We start from the raw sequence: 19,097 nt of genomic DNA on the forward strand, positions 1-19,097 counted from the left end.
ACCACCTTTTGTTTTTTGGCTGCAGCAGCAGCAAGGCCCACAGGGCTGGCTAGCTGGCTAGCCAGCAAGCAGGTAGCAATGAAAGTAGGAATCTTTCTTTTTAACCCTGTAAGGGGGTGGTGCACTGTACCCGAAGATACTGCCATATCGGGTCAATGCATAGGGCGACGGAAGCAAGCTTCGAAATCGGCCCCCGTTCTCAAAAATCCATTTAATATATGGTCCCCAGATAGGGGACGTATCAGATATTAAACTGATAAGAACAGATACTACACTTGATCTTAGCCAAAAGGCCGAGAAGCGATAACCGTGAAAGGGGCGGGCCCAACAAGGTCCCCTTCATGGGCACTATCACTGCTTGCTGTCAGGGAGGCTGCCAGACAATTTTCCATGCACACTCTGGGCTGGGGGGCAGTCAACCACCAGTACACACAGCAGAACCTAAACCCATACCATTATTGCTAAGCAGCAAGACAGGGGCCCATTGCACTCCCACGGGGCCTTTTTAAATGCAATCCATAACCCGGATTTGCCAGGAACCCTTCTTACTCCTCCTACTTGCATGTGACACTGGGCTTAGGATCTGCATAGGAAACACACACACAAGCACACACCTACCTTTGTTGCCTGCAGATGCCTCCTTGGCTGTCCCCAAACGGTATCAAACCAACACCCACGGGAAGCTGTAAGCATAGAGGACATGCCTGCACCCCATTGGACTTACCTGTGTGGGTTAAATCCGGGTTATTTGACAACCTATGGCGGTGATGGTTCTGCTCAGGCAGAGCAGTGCTGATGCTCCTCATAAAGCTGTCGCTGCTGTGAAGGTTCTAGGTGACATCACAAATCCCTATGGTTACATACACAACAAAGCTGGGTTGTTGTTGTTTACACTCTGCAAGGCCTGTGGAAGTGAGTGACATCATAGCACTGTAGTTCTGAGGGTTCTAGATGGATGCAACAATCTCCTGTTGCTTCTATGAAGGCCATAATAGACGACATCACCAAACAGCTCCATAGTCACATACACAGCAAAGGAGAGATGTTGTTTACACCTAGTGATGTCAGTGGTATTGAGTGACATCACAGCACAGTGCTAAGGCTCCTGGGCCTGGACACAGCAGCGGCTGCAATATCTCAACGGAGAATACGTTTATATATATGTGTGTGTGTGCGCGTATATATATATATATATATATATATATATATATATATTATATATATTTCTCCGCCGAAATCACTTTTAAACCCATTTCCACCTTTTTTTCCCTTCTCTTCCTCTTACTTTTTTTTCACGTTTTTTTACGTTTTTCTCCTTTTCGCCTCTTTTCTGGGCGTATTATTCTTCTTTTTCTTCTTTTTTTTTGTCTAATGCATACCCCATCAGTGCAGCAATGCTTATTCAATACCGCCAGCAGATGGAGACACTGGGGGATAATTTTCTAAGGATTTATACTGATTTTTCCTGTCTGAATTTGTCGCACAGAAAGTTGCAGGCCAAATATGTGTGACATTTCTGCGACTTTAGCTTCTAGAGCATTTTTACAACATTATACATAGGTGCTGAATACATAAAAAGCGACTGTTCAGCGACAGACAAGTCGCATCGGCTGAAAGTAGGCCAGAATGTCAGTCCATGTTGGAGCAGGTTTAGATACAGTCTAAAGTATAGATCTCAAAGTCTGTGCACAGAATTTAGCAAGGGCCTCGCACCTTCTGATGCATCAGGTAGGTGCACAATAGCATAGCCTAACCCTCTGTACTTTGGTCTATATTGATGCGGGACATAGACAGCCAGCTGATGACCAATCCATTAGTGCAATGGATGGCTGGAAGCATTTGTCTTTGCCTTTGCAATACCACAGAAGCAATGCATGGTCAATGTACAGCAATGACACACCTGTGTGAACAGCCAGGAGACCCCCCCCCCCCATGTTATGTTACATAGTTACATAGTTAGTACGGTCGAAAAAAGACATATGTCCATCACGTTCAACCAGGGAATTAAGGGGTAGGGGTGTGGCGCGATATTGGGGAAGGGATGAGATTTTATATTTCTTCATAAGCATTAATCTTATTTTGTCAATTAGGAACATTCAGCACCCACCCGCTATCAAGGCAGCTGCCTATCATGTCATGCCCTACCTGCACAGGTGTGCTGGCTACTCAAATGATCCAATTAAGGAGGCCATTTAGTCAGCAGCAGCAGAAGTCCTGTGCCTGGACGCTCCAACAGGGGCCAGACACAAGCAGAAGCAGAAGCAGCAGAAGCAGCAGCAGCACCACCTTTTGTTTTTTGGCTGCAGCAGCAGCAAGGCCCACAGGGCTGGCTAGCTGGCTAGCCAGCAAGCAGGTAGCAATGAAAGTAGGAATCTTTCTTTTTAACCCTGTAAGGGGGTGGTGCACTGTACCCGAAGATACTGCCATATCGGGTCAATGCATAGGGCGACGGAAGCAAGCTTCGAAATCGGCCCCCGTTCTCAAAAATCCATTTAATATATGGTCCCCAGATAGGGGACGTATCAGATATTAAACTGATAAGAACAGATACTACACTTGATCTTAGCCAAAAGGCCGAGAAGCGATAACCGTGAAAGGGGCGGGCCCAACAAGGTCCCCTTCATGGGCACTATCACTGCTTGCTGTCAGGGAGGCTGCCAGACAATTTTCCATGCACACTCTGGGCTGGGGGGCAGTCAACCACCAGTACACACAGCAGAACCTAAACCCATACCATTATTGCTAAGCAGCAAGACAGGGGCCCATTGCACTCCCACGGGGCCTTTTTAAATGCAATCCATAACCCGGATTTGCCAGGAACCCTTCTTACTCCTCCTACTTGCATGTGACACTGGGCTTAGGATCTGCATAGGAAACACACACACAAGCACACACCTACCTTTGTTGCCTGCAGATGCCTCCTTGGCTGTCCCCAAACGGTATCAAACCAACACCCACGGGAAGCTGTAAGCATAGAGGACATGCCTGCACCCCATTGGACTTACCTGTGTGGGTTAAATCCGGGTTATTTGACAACCTATGGCGGTGATGGTTCTGCTCAGGCAGAGCAGTGCTGATGCTCCTCATAAAGCTGTCGCTGCTGTGAAGGTTCTAGGTGACATCACAAATCCCTATGGTTACATACACAACAAAGCTGGGTTGTTGTTGTTTACACTCTGCAAGGCCTGTGGAAGTGAGTGACATCATAGCACTGTAGTTCTGAGGGTTCTAGATGGATGCAACAATCTCCTGTTGCTTCTATGAAGGCCATAATAGACGACATCACCAAACAGCTCCATAGTCACATACACAGCAAAGGAGAGATGTTGTTTACACCTAGTGATGTCAGTGGTATTGAGTGACATCACAGCACAGTGCTAAGGCTCCTGGGCCTGGACACAGCAGCGGCTGCAATATCTCAACGGAGAATACGTTTATATATATGTGTGTGTGTGCGCGTATATATATATATATATATATATATATATATATATATATATATATATATTTCTCCGCCGAAATCACTTTTAAACCCATTTCCACCTTTTTTTCCCTTCTCTTCCTCTTACTTTTTTTTCACGTTTTTTTACGTTTTTCTCCTTTTCGCACTCTTTTCTGGGCGTATTATTCTTCTTTTTCTTCTTTTTTTTTGTCTAATGCATACCCCATCAGTGCAGCAATGCTTATTCAATACCGCCAGCAGATGGAGACACTGGGGGATAATTTTCTAAGGATTTATACTGATTTTTCCTGTCTGAATTTGTCGCACAGAAAGTTGCAGGCCAAATATGTGTGACATTTCTGCGACTTTAGCTTCTAGAGCATTTTTACAACATTATACATAGGTGCTGAATACATAAAAAGCGACTGTTCAGCGACAGACAAGTCGCATCGGCTGAAAGTAGGCCAGAATGTCAGTCCATGTTGGAGCAGGTTTAGATACAGTCTAAAGTATAGATCTCAAAGTCTGTGCACAGAATTTAGCAAGGGCCTCGCACCTTCTGATGCATCAGGTAGGTGCACAATAGCATAGCCTAACCCTCTGTACTTTGGTCTATATTGATGCGGGACATAGACAGCCAGCTGATGACCAATCCATTAGTGCAATGGATGGCTGGAAGCATTTGTCTTTGCCTTTGCAATACCACAGAAGCAATGCATGGTCAATGTACAGCAATGACACACCTGTGTGAACAGCCAGGAGACCCCCCCCCCCCATGTTATGTTACATAGTTACATAGTTAGTACGGTCGAAAAAAGACATATGTCCATCACGTTCAACCAGGGAATTAAGGGGTAGGGGTGTGGCGCGATATTGGGGAAGGGATGAGATTTTATATTTCTTCATAAGCATTAATCTTATTTTGTCAATTAGGAACATTCAGCACCCACCCGCTATCAAGGCAGCTGCCTATCATGTCATGCCCTACCTGCACAGGTGTGCTGGCTACTCAAATGATCCAATTAAGGAGGCCATTTAGTCAGCAGCAGCAGAAGTCCTGTGCCTGGACGCTCCAACAGGGGCCAGACACAAGCAGAAGCAGAAGCAGCAGAAGCAGCAGCAGCACCACCTTTTGTTTTTTGGCTGCAGCAGCAGCAAGGCCCACAGGGCTGGCTAGCTGGCTAGCCAGCAAGCAGGTAGCAATGAAAGTAGGAATCTTTCTTTTTAACCCTGTAAGGGGGTGGTGCACTGTACCCGAAGATACTGCCATATCGGGTCAATGCATAGGGCGACGGAAGCAAGCTTCGAAATCGGCCCCCGTTCTCAAAAATCCATTTAATATATGGTCCCCAGATAGGGGACGTATCAGATATTAAACTGATAAGAACAGATACTACACTTGATCTTAGCCAAAAGGCCGAGAAGCGATAACCGTGAAAGGGGCGGGCCCAACAAGGTCCCCTTCATGGGCACTATCACTGCTTGCTGTCAGGGAGGCTGCCAGACAATTTTCCATGCACACTCTGGGCTGGGGGGCAGTCAACCACCAGTACACACAGCAGAACCTAAACCCATACCATTATTGCTAAGCAGCAAGACAGGGGCCCATTGCACTCCCACGGGGCCTTTTTAAATGCAATCCATAACCCGGATTTGCCAGGAACCCTTCTTACTCCTCCTACTTGCATGTGACACTGGGCTTAGGATCTGCATAGGAAACACACACACAAGCACACACCTACCTTTGTTGCCTGCAGATGCCTCCTTGGCTGTCCCCAAACGGTATCAAACCAACACCCACGGGAAGCTGTAAGCATAGAGGACATGCCTGCACCCCATTGGACTTACCTGTGTGGGTTAAATCCGGGTTATTTGACAACCTATGGCGGTGATGGTTCTGCTCAGGCAGAGCAGTGCTGATGCTCCTCATAAAGCTGTCGCTGCTGTGAAGGTTCTAGGTGACATCACAAATCCCTATGGTTACATACACAACAAAGCTGGGTTGTTGTTGTTTACACTCTGCAAGGCCTGTGGAAGTGAGTGACATCATAGCACTGTAGTTCTGAGGGTTCTAGATGGATGCAACAATCTCCTGTTGCTTCTATGAAGGCCATAATAGACGACATCACCAAACAGCTCCATAGTCACATACACAGCAAAGGAGAGATGTTGTTTACACCTAGTGATGTCAGTGGTATTGAGTGACATCACAGCACAGTGCTAAGGCTCCTGGGCCTGGACACAGCAGCGGCTGCAATATCTCAACGGAGAATACGTTTATATATATGTGTGTGTGTGCGCGTATATATATATATATATATATATATATATATATATATATATATATATTTCTCCGCCGAAATCACTTTTAAACCCATTTCCACCTTTTTTTCCCTTCTCTTCCTCTTACTTTTTTTTCACGTTTTTTTACGTTTTTCTCCTTTTCGCCTCTTTTCTGGGCGTATTATTCTTCTTTTTCTTCTTTTTTTTTGTCTAATGCATACCCCATCAGTGCAGCAATGCTTATTCAATACCGCCAGCAGATGGAGACACTGGGGGATAATTTTCTAAGGATTTATACTGATTTTTCCTGTCTGAATTTGTCGCACAGAAAGTTGCAGGCCAAATATGTGTGACATTTCTGCGACTTTAGCTTCTAGAGCATTTTTACAACATTATACATAGGTGCTGAATACATAAAAAGCGACTGTTCAGCGACAGACAAGTCGCATCGGCTGAAAGTAGGCCAGAATGTCAGTCCATGTTGGAGCAGGTTTAGATACAGTCTAAAGTATAGATCTCAAAGTCTGTGCACAGAATTTAGCAAGGGCCTCGCACCTTCTGATGCATCAGGTAGGTGCACAATAGCATAGCCTAACCCTCTGTACTTTGGTCTATATTGATGCGGGACATAGACAGCCAGCTGATGACCAATCCATTAGTGCAATGGATGGCTGGAAGCATTTGTCTTTGCCTTTGCAATACCACAGAAGCAATGCATGGTCAATGTACAGCAATGACACACCTGTGTGAACAGCCAGGAGACCCCCCCCCCCCATGTTATGTTACATAGTTACATAGTTAGTACGGTCGAAAAAAGACATATGTCCATCACGTTCAACCAGGGAATTAAGGGGTAGGGGTGTGGCGCGATATTGGGGAAGGGATGAGATTTTATATTTCTTCATAAGCATTAATCTTATTTTGTCAATTAGGAACATTCAGCACCCACCCGCTATCAAGGCAGCTGCCTATCATGTCATGCCCTACCTGCACAGGTGTGCTGGCTACTCAAATGATCCAATTAAGGAGGCCATTTAGTCAGCAGCAGCAGAAGTCCTGTGCCTGGACGCTCCAACAGGGGCCAGACACAAGCAGAAGCAGAAGCAGCAGAAGCAGCAGCAGCACCACCTTTTGTTTTTTGGCTGCAGCAGCAGCAAGGCCCACAGGGCTGGCTAGCTGGCTAGCCAGCAAGCAGGTAGCAATGAAAGTAGGAATCTTTCTTTTTAACCCTGTAAGGGGGTGGTGCACTGTACCCGAAGATACTGCCATATCGGGTCAATGCATAGGGCGACGGAAGCAAGCTTCGAAATCGGCCCCCGTTCTCAAAAATCCATTTAATATATGGTCCCCAGATAGGGGACGTATCAGATATTAAACTGATAAGAACAGATACTACACTTGATCTTAGCCAAAAGGCCGAGAAGCGATAACCGTGAAAGGGGCGGGCCCAACAAGGTCCCCTTCATGGGCACTATCACTGCTTGCTGTCAGGGAGGCTGCCAGACAATTTTCCATGCACACTCTGGGCTGGGGGGCAGTCAACCACCAGTACACACAGCAGAACCTAAACCCATACCATTATTGCTAAGCAGCAAGACAGGGGCCCATTGCACTCCCACGGGGCCTTTTTAAATGCAATCCATAACCCGGATTTGCCAGGAACCCTTCTTACTCCTCCTACTTGCATGTGACACTGGGCTTAGGATCTGCATAGGAAACACACACACAAGCACACACCTACCTTTGTTGCCTGCAGATGCCTCCTTGGCTGTCCCCAAACGGTATCAAACCAACACCCACGGGAAGCTGTAAGCATAGAGGACATGCCTGCACCCCATTGGACTTACCTGTGTGGGTTAAATCCGGGTTATTTGACAACCTATGGCGGTGATGGTTCTGCTCAGGCAGAGCAGTGCTGATGCTCCTCATAAAGCTGTCGCTGCTGTGAAGGTTCTAGGTGACATCACAAATCCCTATGGTTACATACACAACAAAGCTGGGTTGTTGTTGTTTACACTCTGCAAGGCCTGTGGAAGTGAGTGACATCATAGCACTGTAGTTCTGAGGGTTCTAGATGGATGCAACAATCTCCTGTTGCTTCTATGAAGGCCATAATAGACGACATCACCAAACAGCTCCATAGTCACATACACAGCAAAGGAGAGATGTTGTTTACACCTAGTGATGTCAGTGGTATTGAGTGACATCACAGCACAGTGCTAAGGCTCCTGGGCCTGGACACAGCAGCGGCTGCAATATCTCAACGGAGAATACGTTTATATATATGTGTGTGTGTGCGCGTATATATATATATATATATATATATATATATATATATATATATTTCTCCGCCGAAATCACTTTTAAACCCATTTCCACCTTTTTTTCCCTTCTCTTCCTCTTACTTTTTTTTCACGTTTTTTTACGTTTTTCTCCTTTTCGCCTCTTTTCTGGGCGTATTATTCTTCTTTTTCTTCTTTTTTTTTGTCTAATGCATACCCCATCAGTGCAGCAATGCTTATTCAATACCGCCAGCAGATGGAGACACTGGGGGATAATTTTCTAAGGATTTATACTGATTTTTCCTGTCTGAATTTGTCGCACAGAAAGTTGCAGGCCAAATATGTGTGACATTTCTGCGACTTTAGCTTCTAGAGCATTTTTACAACATTATACATAGGTGCTGAATACATAAAAAGCGACTGTTCAGCGACAGACAAGTCGCATCGGCTGAAAGTAGGCCAGAATGTCAGTCCATGTTGGAGCAGGTTTAGATACAGTCTAAAGTATAGATCTCAAAGTCTGTGCACAGAATTTAGCAAGGGCCTCGCACCTTCTGATGCATCAGGTAGGTGCACAATAGCATAGCCTAACCCTCTGTACTTTGGTCTATATTGATGCGGGACATAGACAGCCAGCTGATGACCAATCCATTAGTGCAATGGATGGCTGGAAGCATTTGTCTTTGCCTTTGCAATACCACAGAAGCAATGCATGGTCAATGTACAGCAATGACACACCTGTGTGAACAGCCAGGAGACCCCCCCCCCCCATGTTATGTTACATAGTTACATAGTTAGTACGGTCGAAAAAAGACATATGTCCATCACGTTCAACCAGGGAATTAAGGGGTAGGGGTGTGGCGCGATATTGGGGAAGGGATGAGATTTTATATTTCTTCATAAGCATTAATCTTATTTTGTCAATTAGGAACATTCAGCACCCACCCGCTATCAAGGCAGCTGCCTATCATGTCATGCCCTACCTGCACAGGTGTGCTGGCTACTCAAATGATCCAATTAAGGAGGCCATTTAGTCAGCAGCAGCAGAAGTCCTGTGCCTGGACGCTCCAACAGGGGCCAGACACAAGCAGAAGCAGAAGCAGCAGAAGCAGCAGCAGCACCACCTTTTGTTTTTTGGCTGCAGCAGCAGCAAGGCCCACAGGGCTGGCTAGCTGGCTAGCCAGCAAGCAGGTAGCAATGAAAGTAGGAATCTTTCTTTTTAACCCTGTAAGGGGGTGGTGCACTGTACCCGAAGATACTGCCATATCGGGTCAATGCATAGGGCGACGGAAGCAAGCTTCGAAATCGGCCCCCGTTCTCAAAAATCCATTTAATATATGGTCCCCAGATAGGGGACGTATCAGATATTAAACTGATAAGAACAGATACTACACTTGATCTTAGCCAAAAGGCCGAGAAGCGATAACCGTGAAAGGGGCGGGCCCAACAAGGTCCCCTTCATGGGCACTATCACTGCTTGCTGTCAGGGAGGCTGCCAGACAATTTTCCATGCACACTCTGGGCTGGGGGGCAGTCAACCACCAGTACACACAGCAGAACCTAAACCCATACCATTATTGCTAAGCAGCAAGACAGGGGCCCATTGCACTCCCACGGGGCCTTTTTAAATGCAATCCATAACCCGGATTTGCCAGGAACCCTTCTTACTCCTCCTACTTGCATGTGACACTGGGCTTAGGATCTGCATAGGAAACACACACACAAGCACACACCTACCTTTGTTGCCTGCAGATGCCTCCTTGGCTGTCCCCAAACGGTATCAAACCAACACCCACGGGAAGCTGTAAGCATAGAGGACATGCCTGCACCCCATTGGACTTACCTGTGTGGGTTAAATCCGGGTTATTTGACAACCTATGGCGGTGATGGTTCTGCTCAGGCAGAGCAGTGCTGATGCTCCTCATAAAGCTGTCGCTGCTGTGAAGGTTCTAGGTGACATCACAAATCCCTATGGTTACATACACAACAAAGCTGGGTTGTTGTTGTTTACACTCTGCAAGGCCTGTGGAAGTGAGTGACATCATAGCACTGTAGTTCTGAGGGTTCTAGATGGATGCAACAATCTCCTGTTGCTTCTATGAAGGCCATAATAGACGACATCACCAAACAGCTCCATAGTCACATACACAGCAAAGGAGAGATGTTGTTTACACCTAGTGATGTCAGTGGTATTGAGTGACATCACAGCACAGTGCTAAGGCTCCTGGGCCTGGACACAGCAGCGGCTGCAATATCTCAACGGAGAATACGTTTATATATATGTGTGTGTGTGCGCGTATATATATATATATATATATATATATATATATATATATATATATATATTTCTCCGCCGAAATCACTTTTAAACCCATTTCCACCTTTTTTTCCCTTCTCTTCCTCTTACTTTTTTTTCACGTTTTTTTACGTTTTTCTCCTTTTCGCCTCTTTTCTGGGCGTATTATTCTTCTTTTTCTTCTTTTTTTTTGTCTAATGCATACCCCATCAGTGCAGCAATGCTTATTCAATACCGCCAGCAGATGGAGACACTGGGGGATAATTTTCTAAGGATTTATACTGATTTTTCCTGTCTGAATTTGTCGCACAGAAAGTTGCAGGCCAAATATGTGTGACATTTCTGCGACTTTAGCTTCTAGAGCATTTTTACAACATTATACATAGGTGCTGAATACATAAAAAGCGACTGTTCAGCGACAGACAAGTCGCATCGGCTGAAAGTAGGCCAGAATGTCAGTCCATGTTGGAGCAGGTTTAGATACAGTCTAAAGTATAGATCTCAAAGTCTGTGCACAGAATTTAGCAAGGGCCTCGCACCTTCTGATGCATCAGGTAGGTGCACAATAGCATAGCCTAACCCTCTGTACTTTGGTCTATATTGATGCGGGACATAGACAGCCAGCTGATGACCAATCCATTAGTGCAATGGATGGCTGGAAGCATTTGTCTTTGCCTTTGCAATACCACAGAAGCAATGCATGGTCAATGTACAGCAATGACACACCTGTGTGAACAGCCAGGAGACCCCCCCCCCCCATGTTATGTTACATAGTTACATAGTTAGTACGGTCGAAAAAAGACATATGTCCATCACGTTCAACCAGGGAATTAAGGGGTAGGGGTGTGGCGCGATATTGGGGAAGGGATGAGATTTTATATTTCTTCATAAGCATTAATCTTATTTTGTCAATTAGGAACATTCAGCACCCACCCGCTATCAAGGCAGCTGCCTATCATGTCATGCCCTACCTGCACAGGTGTGCTGGCTACTCAAATGATCCAATTAAGGAGGCCATTTAGTCAGCAGCAGCAGAAGTCCTGTGCCTGGACGCTCCAACAGGGGCCAGACACAAGCAGAAGCAGAAGCAGCAGAAGCAGCAGCAGCACCACCTTTTGTTTTTTGGCTGCAGCAGCAGCAAGGCCCACAGGGCTGGCTAGCTGGCTAGCCAGCAAGCAGGTAGCAATGAAAGTAGGAATCTTTCTTTTTAACCCTGTAAGGGGGTGGTGCACTGTACCCGAAGATACTGCCATATCGGGTCAATGCATAGGGCGACGGAAGCAAGCTTCGAAATCGGCCCCCGTTCTCAAAAATCCATTTAATATATGGTCCCCAGATAGGGGACGTATCAGATATTAAACTGATAAGAACAGATACTACACTTGATCTTAGCCAAAAGGCCGAGAAGCGATAACCGTGAAAGGGGCGGGCCCAACAAGGTCCCCTTCATGGGCACTATCACTGCTTGCTGTCAGGGAGGCTGCCAGACAATTTTCCATGCACACTCTGGGCTGGGGGGCAGTCAACCACCAGTACACACAGCAGAACCTAAACCCATACCATTATTGCTAAGCAGCAAGACAGGGGCCCATTGCACTCCCACGGGGCCTTTTTAAATGCAATCCATAACCCGGATTTGCCAGGAACCCTTCTTACTCCTCCTACTTGCATGTGACACTGGGCTTAGGATCTGCATAGGAAACACACACACAAGCACACACCTACCTTTGTTGCCTGCAGATGCCTCCTTGGCTGTCCCCAAACGGTATCAAACCAACACCCACGGGAAGCTGTAAGCATAGAGGACATGCCTGCACCCCATTGGACTTACCTGTGTGGGTTAAATCCGGGTTATTTGACAACCTATGGCGGTGATGGTTCTGCTCAGGCAGAGCAGTGCTGATGCTCCTCATAAAGCTGTCGCTGCTGTGAAGGTTCTAGGTGACATCACAAATCCCTATGGTTACATACACAACAAAGCTGGGTTGTTGTTGTTTACACTCTGCAAGGCCTGTGGAAGTGAGTGACATCATAGCACTGTAGTTCTGAGGGTTCTAGATGGATGCAACAATCTCCTGTTGCTTCTATGAAGGCCATAATAGACGACATCACCAAACAGCTCCATAGTCACATACACAGCAAAGGAGAGATGTTGTTTACACCTAGTGATGTCAGTGGTATTGAGTGACATCACAGCACAGTGCTAAGGCTCCTGGGCCTGGACACAGCAGCGGCTGCAATATCTCAACGGAGAATACGTTTATATATATGTGTGTGTGTGCGCGTATATATATATATATATATATATATATATATATATATATATATATTCTCCGCCGAAATCACTTTTAAACCCATTTCCACCTTTTTTTCCCTTCTCTTCCTCTTACTTTTTTTTCACGTTTTTTTACGTTTTTCTCCTTTTCGCCTCTTTTCTGGGCGTATTATTCTTCTTTTTCTTCTTTTTTTTTGTCTAATGCATACCCCATCAGTGCAGCAATGCTTATTCAATACCGCCAGCAGATGGAGACACTGGGGGATAATTTTCTAAGGATTTATACTGATTTTTCCTGTCTGAATTTGTCGCACAGAAAGTTGCAGGCCAAATATGTGTGACATTTCTGCGACTTTAGCTTCTAGAGCATTTTTACAACATTATACATAGGTGCTGAATACATAAAAAGCGACTGTTCAGCGACAGACAAGTCGCATCGGCTGAAAGTAGGCCAGAATGTCAGTCCATGTTGGAGCAGGTTTAGATACAGTCTAAAGTATAGATCTCAAAGTCTGTGCACAGAATTTAGCAAGGGCCTCGCACCTTCTGATGCATCAGGTAGGTGCACAATAGCATAGCCTAACCCTCTGTACTTTGGTCTATATTGATGCGGGACATAGACAGCCAGCTGATGACCAATCCATTAGTGCAATGGATGGCTGGAAGCATTTGTCTTTGCCTTTGCAATACCACAGAAGCAATGCATGGTCAATGTACAGCAATGACACACCTGTGTGAACAGCCAGGAGACCCCCCCCCCCCATGTTATGTTACATAGTTACATAGTTAGTACGGTCGAAAAAAGACATATGTCCATCACGTTCAACCAGGGAATTAAGGGGTAGGGGTGTGGCGCGATATTGGGGAAGGGATGAGATTTTATATTTCTTCATAAGCATTAATCTTATTTTGTCAATTAGGAACATTCAGCACCCACCCGCTATCAAGGCAGCTGCCTATCATGTCATGCCCTACCTGCACAGGTGTGCTGGCTACTCAAATGATCCAATTAAGGAGGCCATTTAGTCAGCAGCAGCAGAAGTCCTGTGCCTGGACGCTCCAACAGGGGCCAGACACAAGCAGAAGCAGAAGCAGCAGAAGCAGCAGCAGCACCACCTTTTGTTTTTTGGCTGCAGCAGCAGCAAGGCCCACAGGGCTGGCTAGCTGGCTAGCCAGCAAGCAGGTAGCAATGAAAGTAGGAATCTTTCTTTTTAACCCTGTAAGGGGGTGGTGCACTGTACCCGAAGATACTGCCATATCGGGTCAATGCATAGGGCGACGGAAGCAAGCTTCGAAATCGGCCCCCGTTCTCAAAAATCCATTTAATATATGGTCCCCAGATAGGGGACGTATCAGATATTAAACTGATAAGAACAGATTTTTTTTTTTTTTTTATCTAAAGCCGAGGAACGTGCTTTCGATTCACCCAAAGTGCAAGAAAAGGTGCAAACGTGTTACACTAAAAAAACGTGCACAAAGGATGCGGTCTATCGCAAGCCCTTCTCCGATAGGAGAGAGGCCCCCCAACAAACCTTACCCTTCGCCTCCGGACCAAAAGGTACCTGCGAGGTTCCAGGTTCGATGTCCCTTTTCGCCGAAGCTACTAGGGGACCACAAATGCTCCCGGCATCCCCCTTGGCGTTAGCCAAGGTATCTGCCCGCAGAGCCGATTACGGTAGGTACCCTGCCAAAGCAGGAGTACCCGGGGTGTTTGCAGGGAGGTGCGGAACCTAATGGCCACACACACCTCCCCTAGACCGCCAGGAGGGACACCCAGAAGGGCTACCGCATCCTGACCAATCCTGTGAACACACAACACGCAAAAAGTGACACAGTGAGACAAAAAAGAAATAAATAAGTGAATGTGTGCAGATATACTGCCCGGACATCCGGCCGGATCTATAAAAATTTCTCTGATCCCAGATACTACACTTGATCTTAGCCAAAAGGCCGAGAAGCGATAACCGTGAAAGGGGCGGGCCCAACAAGGTCCCCTTCATGGGCACTATCACTGCTTGCTGTCAGGGAGGCTGCCAGACAATTTTCCATGCACACTCTGGGCTGGGGGGCAGTCAACCACCAGTACACACAGCAGAACCTAAACCCATACCATTATTGCTAAGCAGCAAGACAGGGGCCCATTGCACTCCCACGGGGCCTTTTTAAATGCAATCCATAACCCGGATTTGCCAGGAACCCTTCTTACTCCTCCTACTTGCATGTGACACTGGGCTTAGGATCTGCATAGGAAACACACACACAAGCACACACCTACCTTTGTTGCCTGCAGATGCCTCCTTGGCTGTCCCCAAACGGTATCAAACCAACACCCACGGGAAGCTGTAAGCATAGAGGACATGCCTGCACCCCATTGGACTTACCTGTGTGGGTTAAATCCGGGTTATTTGACAACCTATGGCGGTGATGGTTCTGCTCAGGCAGAGCAGTGCTGATGCTCCTCATAAAGCTGTCGCTGCTGTGAAGGTTCTAGGTGACATCACAAATCCCTATGGTTACATACACAACAAAGCTGGGTTGTTGTTGTTTACACTCTGCAAGGCCTGTGGAAGTGAGTGACATCATAGCACTGTAGTTCTGAGGGTTCTAGATGGATGCAACAATCTCCTGTTGCTTCTATGAAGGCCATAATAGACGACATCACCAAACAGCTCCATAGTCACATACACAGCAAAGGAGAGATGTTGTTTACACCTAGTGATGTCAGTGGTATTGAGTGACATCACAGCACAGTGCTAAGGCTCCTGGGCCTGGACACAGCAGCGGCTGCAATATCTCAACGGAGAATACGTTTATATATATGTGTGTGTGTGCGCGTATATATATATATATATATATATATATATATATATATATATATATATATACTCCGCCGAAATCACTTTTAAACCCATTTCCACCTTTTTTTCCCTTCTCTTCCTCTTACTTTTTTTTCACGTTTTTTTACGTTTTTCTCCTTTTCGCCTCTTTTCTGGGCGTATTATTCTTCTTTTTCTTCTTTTTTTTTGTCTAATGCATACCCCATCAGTGCAGCAATGCTTATTCAATACCGCCAGCAGATGGAGACACTGGGGGATAATTTTCTAAGGATTTATACTGATTTTTCCTGTCTGAATTTGTCGCACAGAAAGTTGCAGGCCAAATATGTGTGACATTTCTGCGACTTTAGCTTCTAGAGCATTTTTACAACATTATACATAGGTGCTGAATACATAAAAAGCGACTGTTCAGCGACAGACAAGTCGCATCGGCTGAAAGTAGGCCAGAATGTCAGTCCATGTTGGAGCAGGTTTAGATACAGTCTAAAGTATAGATCTCAAAGTCTGTGCACAGAATTTAGCAAGGGCCTCGCACCTTCTGATGCATCAGGTAGGTGCACAATAGCATAGCCTAACCCTCTGTACTTTGGTCTATATTGATGCGGGACATAGACAGCCAGCTGATGACCAATCCATTAGTGCAATGGATGGCTGGAAGCATTTGTCTTTGCCTTTGCAATACCACAGAAGCAATGCATGGTCAATGTACAGCAATGACACACCTGTGTGAACAGCCAGGAGACCCCCCCCCCCCATGTTATGTTACATAGTTACATAGTTAGTACGGTCGAAAAAAGACATATGTCCATCACGTTCAACCAGGGAATTAAGGGGTAGGGGTGTGGCGCGATATTGGGGAAGGGATGAGATTTTATATTTCTTCATAAGCATTAATCTTATTTTGTCAATTAGGAACATTCAGCACCCACCCGCTATCAAGGCAGCTGCCTATCATGTCATGCCCTACCTGCACAGGTGTGCTGGCTACTCAAATGATCCAATTAAGGAGGCCATTTAGTCAGCAGCAGCAGAAGTCCTGTGCCTGGACGCTCCAACAGGGGCCAGACACAAGCAGAAGCAGAAGCAGCAGAAGCAGCAGCAGCACCACCTTTTGTTTTTTGGCTGCAGCAGCAGCAAGGCCCACAGGGCTGGCTAGCTGGCTAGCCAGCAAGCAGGTAGCAATGAAAGTAGGAATCTTTCTTTTTAACCCTGTAAGGGGGTGGTGCACTGTACCCGAAGATACTGCCATATCGGGTCAATGCATAGGGCGACGGAAGCAAGCTTCGAAATCGGCCCCCGTTCTCAAAAATCCATTTAATATATGGTCCCCAGATAGGGGACGTATCAGATATTAAACTGATAAGAACAGATACTACACTTGATCTTAGCCAAAAGGCCGAGAAGCGATAACCGTGAAAGGGGCGGGCCCAACAAGGTCCCCTTCATGGGCACTATCACTGCTTGCTGTCAGGGAGGCTGCCAGACAATTTTCCATGCACACTCTGGGCTGGGGGGCAGTCAACCACCAGTACACACAGCAGAACCTAAACCCATACCATTATTGCTAAGCAGCAAGACAGGGGCCCATTGCACTCCCACGGGGCCTTTTTAAATGCAATCCATAACCCGGATTTGCCAGGAACCCTTCTTACTCCTCCTACTTGCATGTGACACTGGGCTTAGGATCTGCATAGGAAACACACACACAAGCACACACCTACCTTTGTTGCCTGCAGATGCCTCCTTGGCTGTCCCCAAACGGTATCAAACCAACACCCACGGGAAGCTGTAAGCATAGAGGACATGCCTGCACCCCATTGGACTTACCTGTGTGGGTTAAATCCGGGTTATTTGACAACCTATGGCGGTGATGGTTCTGCTCAGGCAGAGCAGTGCTGATGCTCCTCATAAAGCTGTCGCTGCTGTGAAGGTTCTAGGTGACATCACAAATCCCTATGGTTACATACACAACAAAGCTGGGTTGTTGTTGTTTACACTCTGCAAGGCCTGTGGAAGTGAGTGACATCATAGCACTGTAGTTCTGAGGGTTCTAGATGGATGCAACAATCTCCTGTTGCTTCTATGAAGGCCATAATAGACGACATCACCAAACAGCTCCATAGTCACATACACAGCAAAGGAGAGATGTTGTTTACACCTAGTGATGTCAGTGGTATTGAGTGACATCACAGCACAGTGCTAAGGCTCCTGGGCCTGGACACAGCAGCGGCTGCAATATCTCAACGGAGAATACGTTTATATATATGTGTGTGTGTGCGCGTATATATATATATATATATATATATATATATATATATATTTCTCCGCCGAAATCACTTTTAAACCCATTTCCACCTTTTTTTCCCTTCTCTTCCTCTTACTTTTTTTTCACGTTTTTTTACGTTTTTCTCCTTTTCGCCTCTTTTCTGGGCGTATTATTCTTCTTTTTCTTCTTTTTTTTTGTCTAATGCATACCCCATCAGTGCAGCAATGCTTATTCAATACCGCCAGCAGATGGAGACACTGGGGGATAATTTTCTAAGGATTTATACTGATTTTTCCTGTCTGAATTTGTCGCACAGAAAGTTGCAGGCCAAATATGTGTGACATTTCTGCGACTTTAGCTTCTAGAGCATTTTTACAACATTATACATAGGTGCTGAATACATAAAAAGCGACTGTTCAGCGACAGACAAGTCGCATCGGCTGAAAGTAGGCCAGAATGTCAGTCCATGTTGGAGCAGGTTTAGATACAGTCTAAAGTATAGATCTCAAAGTCTGTGCACAGAATTTAGCAAGGGCCTCGCACCTTCTGATGCATCAGGTAGGTGCACAATAGCATAGCCTAACCCTCTGTACTTTGGTCTATATTGATGCGGGACATAGACAGCCAGCTGATGACCAATCCATTAGTGCAATGGATGGCTGGAAGCATTTGTCTTTGCCTTTGCAATACCACAGAAGCAATGCATGGTCAATGTACAGCAATGACACACCTGTGTGAACAGCCAGGAGACCCCCCCCCCCCATGTTATGTTACATAGTTACATAGTTAGTACGGTCGAAAAAAGACATATGTCCATCACGTTCAACCAGGGAATTAAGGGGTAGGGGTGTGGCGCGATATTGGGGAAGGGATGAGATTTTATATTTCTTCATAAGCATTAATCTTATTTTGTCAATTAGGAACATTCAGCACCCACCCGCTATCAAGGCAGCTGCCTATCATGTCATGCCCTACCTGCACAGGTGTGCTGGCTACTCAAATGATCCAATTAAGGAGGCCATTTAGTCAGCAGCAGCAGAAGTCCTGTGCCTGGACGCTCCAACAGGGGCCAGACACAAGCAGAAGCAGAAGCAGCAGAAGCAGCAGCAGCACCACCTTTTGTTTTTTGGCTGCAGCAGCAGCAAGGCCCACAGGGCTGGCTAGCTGGCTAGCCAGCAAGCAGGTAGCAATGAAAGTAGGAATCTTTCTTTTTAACCCTGTAAGGGGGTGGTGCACTGTACCCGAAGATACTGCCATATCGGGTCAATGCATAGGGCGACGGAAGCAAGCTTCGAAATCGGCCCCCGTTCTCAAAAATCCATTTAATATATGGTCCCCAGATAGGGGACGTATCAGATATTAAACTGATAAGAACAGATACTACACTTGATCTTAGCCAAAAGGCCGAGAAGCGAT

General features: G+C 46.1%; 9 non-coding genes and 1 pseudogene across 9 annotated transcripts; all 10 read right to left on the reverse strand.

The window, feature by feature from the left end:
- Positions 1–114: 114 nt before the first annotated feature.
- On the reverse strand, positions 115–305 carry LOC130326394 (U2 spliceosomal RNA). The gene has a single exon (XR_008870999.1). It is a non-coding gene; the product is annotated as a U2 spliceosomal RNA (small nuclear RNA).
- Positions 306–2,395: 2,090 nt separating this feature from the next.
- On the reverse strand, positions 2,396–2,586 carry LOC130326405 (U2 spliceosomal RNA). Its single transcript, XR_008871009.1, has one exon. It is a non-coding gene; the product is annotated as a U2 spliceosomal RNA (small nuclear RNA).
- A 2,094-nt stretch (positions 2,587–4,680) lies between these two features.
- On the reverse strand, positions 4,681–4,871 carry LOC130326406 (U2 spliceosomal RNA). The gene has a single exon (XR_008871010.1). It is a non-coding gene; the product is annotated as a U2 spliceosomal RNA (small nuclear RNA).
- A 2,091-nt stretch (positions 4,872–6,962) lies between these two features.
- LOC130326407 (U2 spliceosomal RNA) lies at positions 6,963–7,153 on the reverse strand. The gene has a single exon (XR_008871011.1). It is a non-coding gene; the product is annotated as a U2 spliceosomal RNA (small nuclear RNA).
- A 2,087-nt stretch (positions 7,154–9,240) lies between these two features.
- LOC130326408 (U2 spliceosomal RNA) lies at positions 9,241–9,431 on the reverse strand. Its single transcript, XR_008871012.1, has one exon. It is a non-coding gene; the product is annotated as a U2 spliceosomal RNA (small nuclear RNA).
- Positions 9,432–11,524: 2,093 nt separating this feature from the next.
- LOC130326395 (U2 spliceosomal RNA) lies at positions 11,525–11,715 on the reverse strand. Its single transcript, XR_008871001.1, has one exon. It is a non-coding gene; the product is annotated as a U2 spliceosomal RNA (small nuclear RNA).
- A 2,088-nt stretch (positions 11,716–13,803) lies between these two features.
- On the reverse strand, positions 13,804–13,985 carry LOC130326403 (U2 spliceosomal RNA). The gene has a single exon (XR_008871008.1). It is a non-coding gene; the product is annotated as a U2 spliceosomal RNA (small nuclear RNA).
- A 414-nt stretch (positions 13,986–14,399) lies between these two features.
- LOC130326404 (U2 spliceosomal RNA) lies at positions 14,400–14,540 on the reverse strand (annotated as a pseudogene).
- Positions 14,541–16,632: 2,092 nt separating this feature from the next.
- Positions 16,633–16,823, reverse strand: LOC130326396 (U2 spliceosomal RNA). The gene has a single exon (XR_008871002.1). It is a non-coding gene; the product is annotated as a U2 spliceosomal RNA (small nuclear RNA).
- Positions 16,824–18,906: 2,083 nt separating this feature from the next.
- On the reverse strand, positions 18,907–19,097 carry LOC130326397 (U2 spliceosomal RNA). The gene has a single exon (XR_008871003.1). It is a non-coding gene; the product is annotated as a U2 spliceosomal RNA (small nuclear RNA).

This window comes from Hyla sarda, unplaced genomic scaffold (assembly GCF_029499605.1).
Source record: "Hyla sarda isolate aHylSar1 unplaced genomic scaffold, aHylSar1.hap1 scaffold_2843, whole genome shotgun sequence".
In the NCBI taxonomy this organism is placed as follows: Eukaryota; Metazoa; Chordata; class Amphibia; order Anura; family Hylidae; genus Hyla; species Hyla sarda.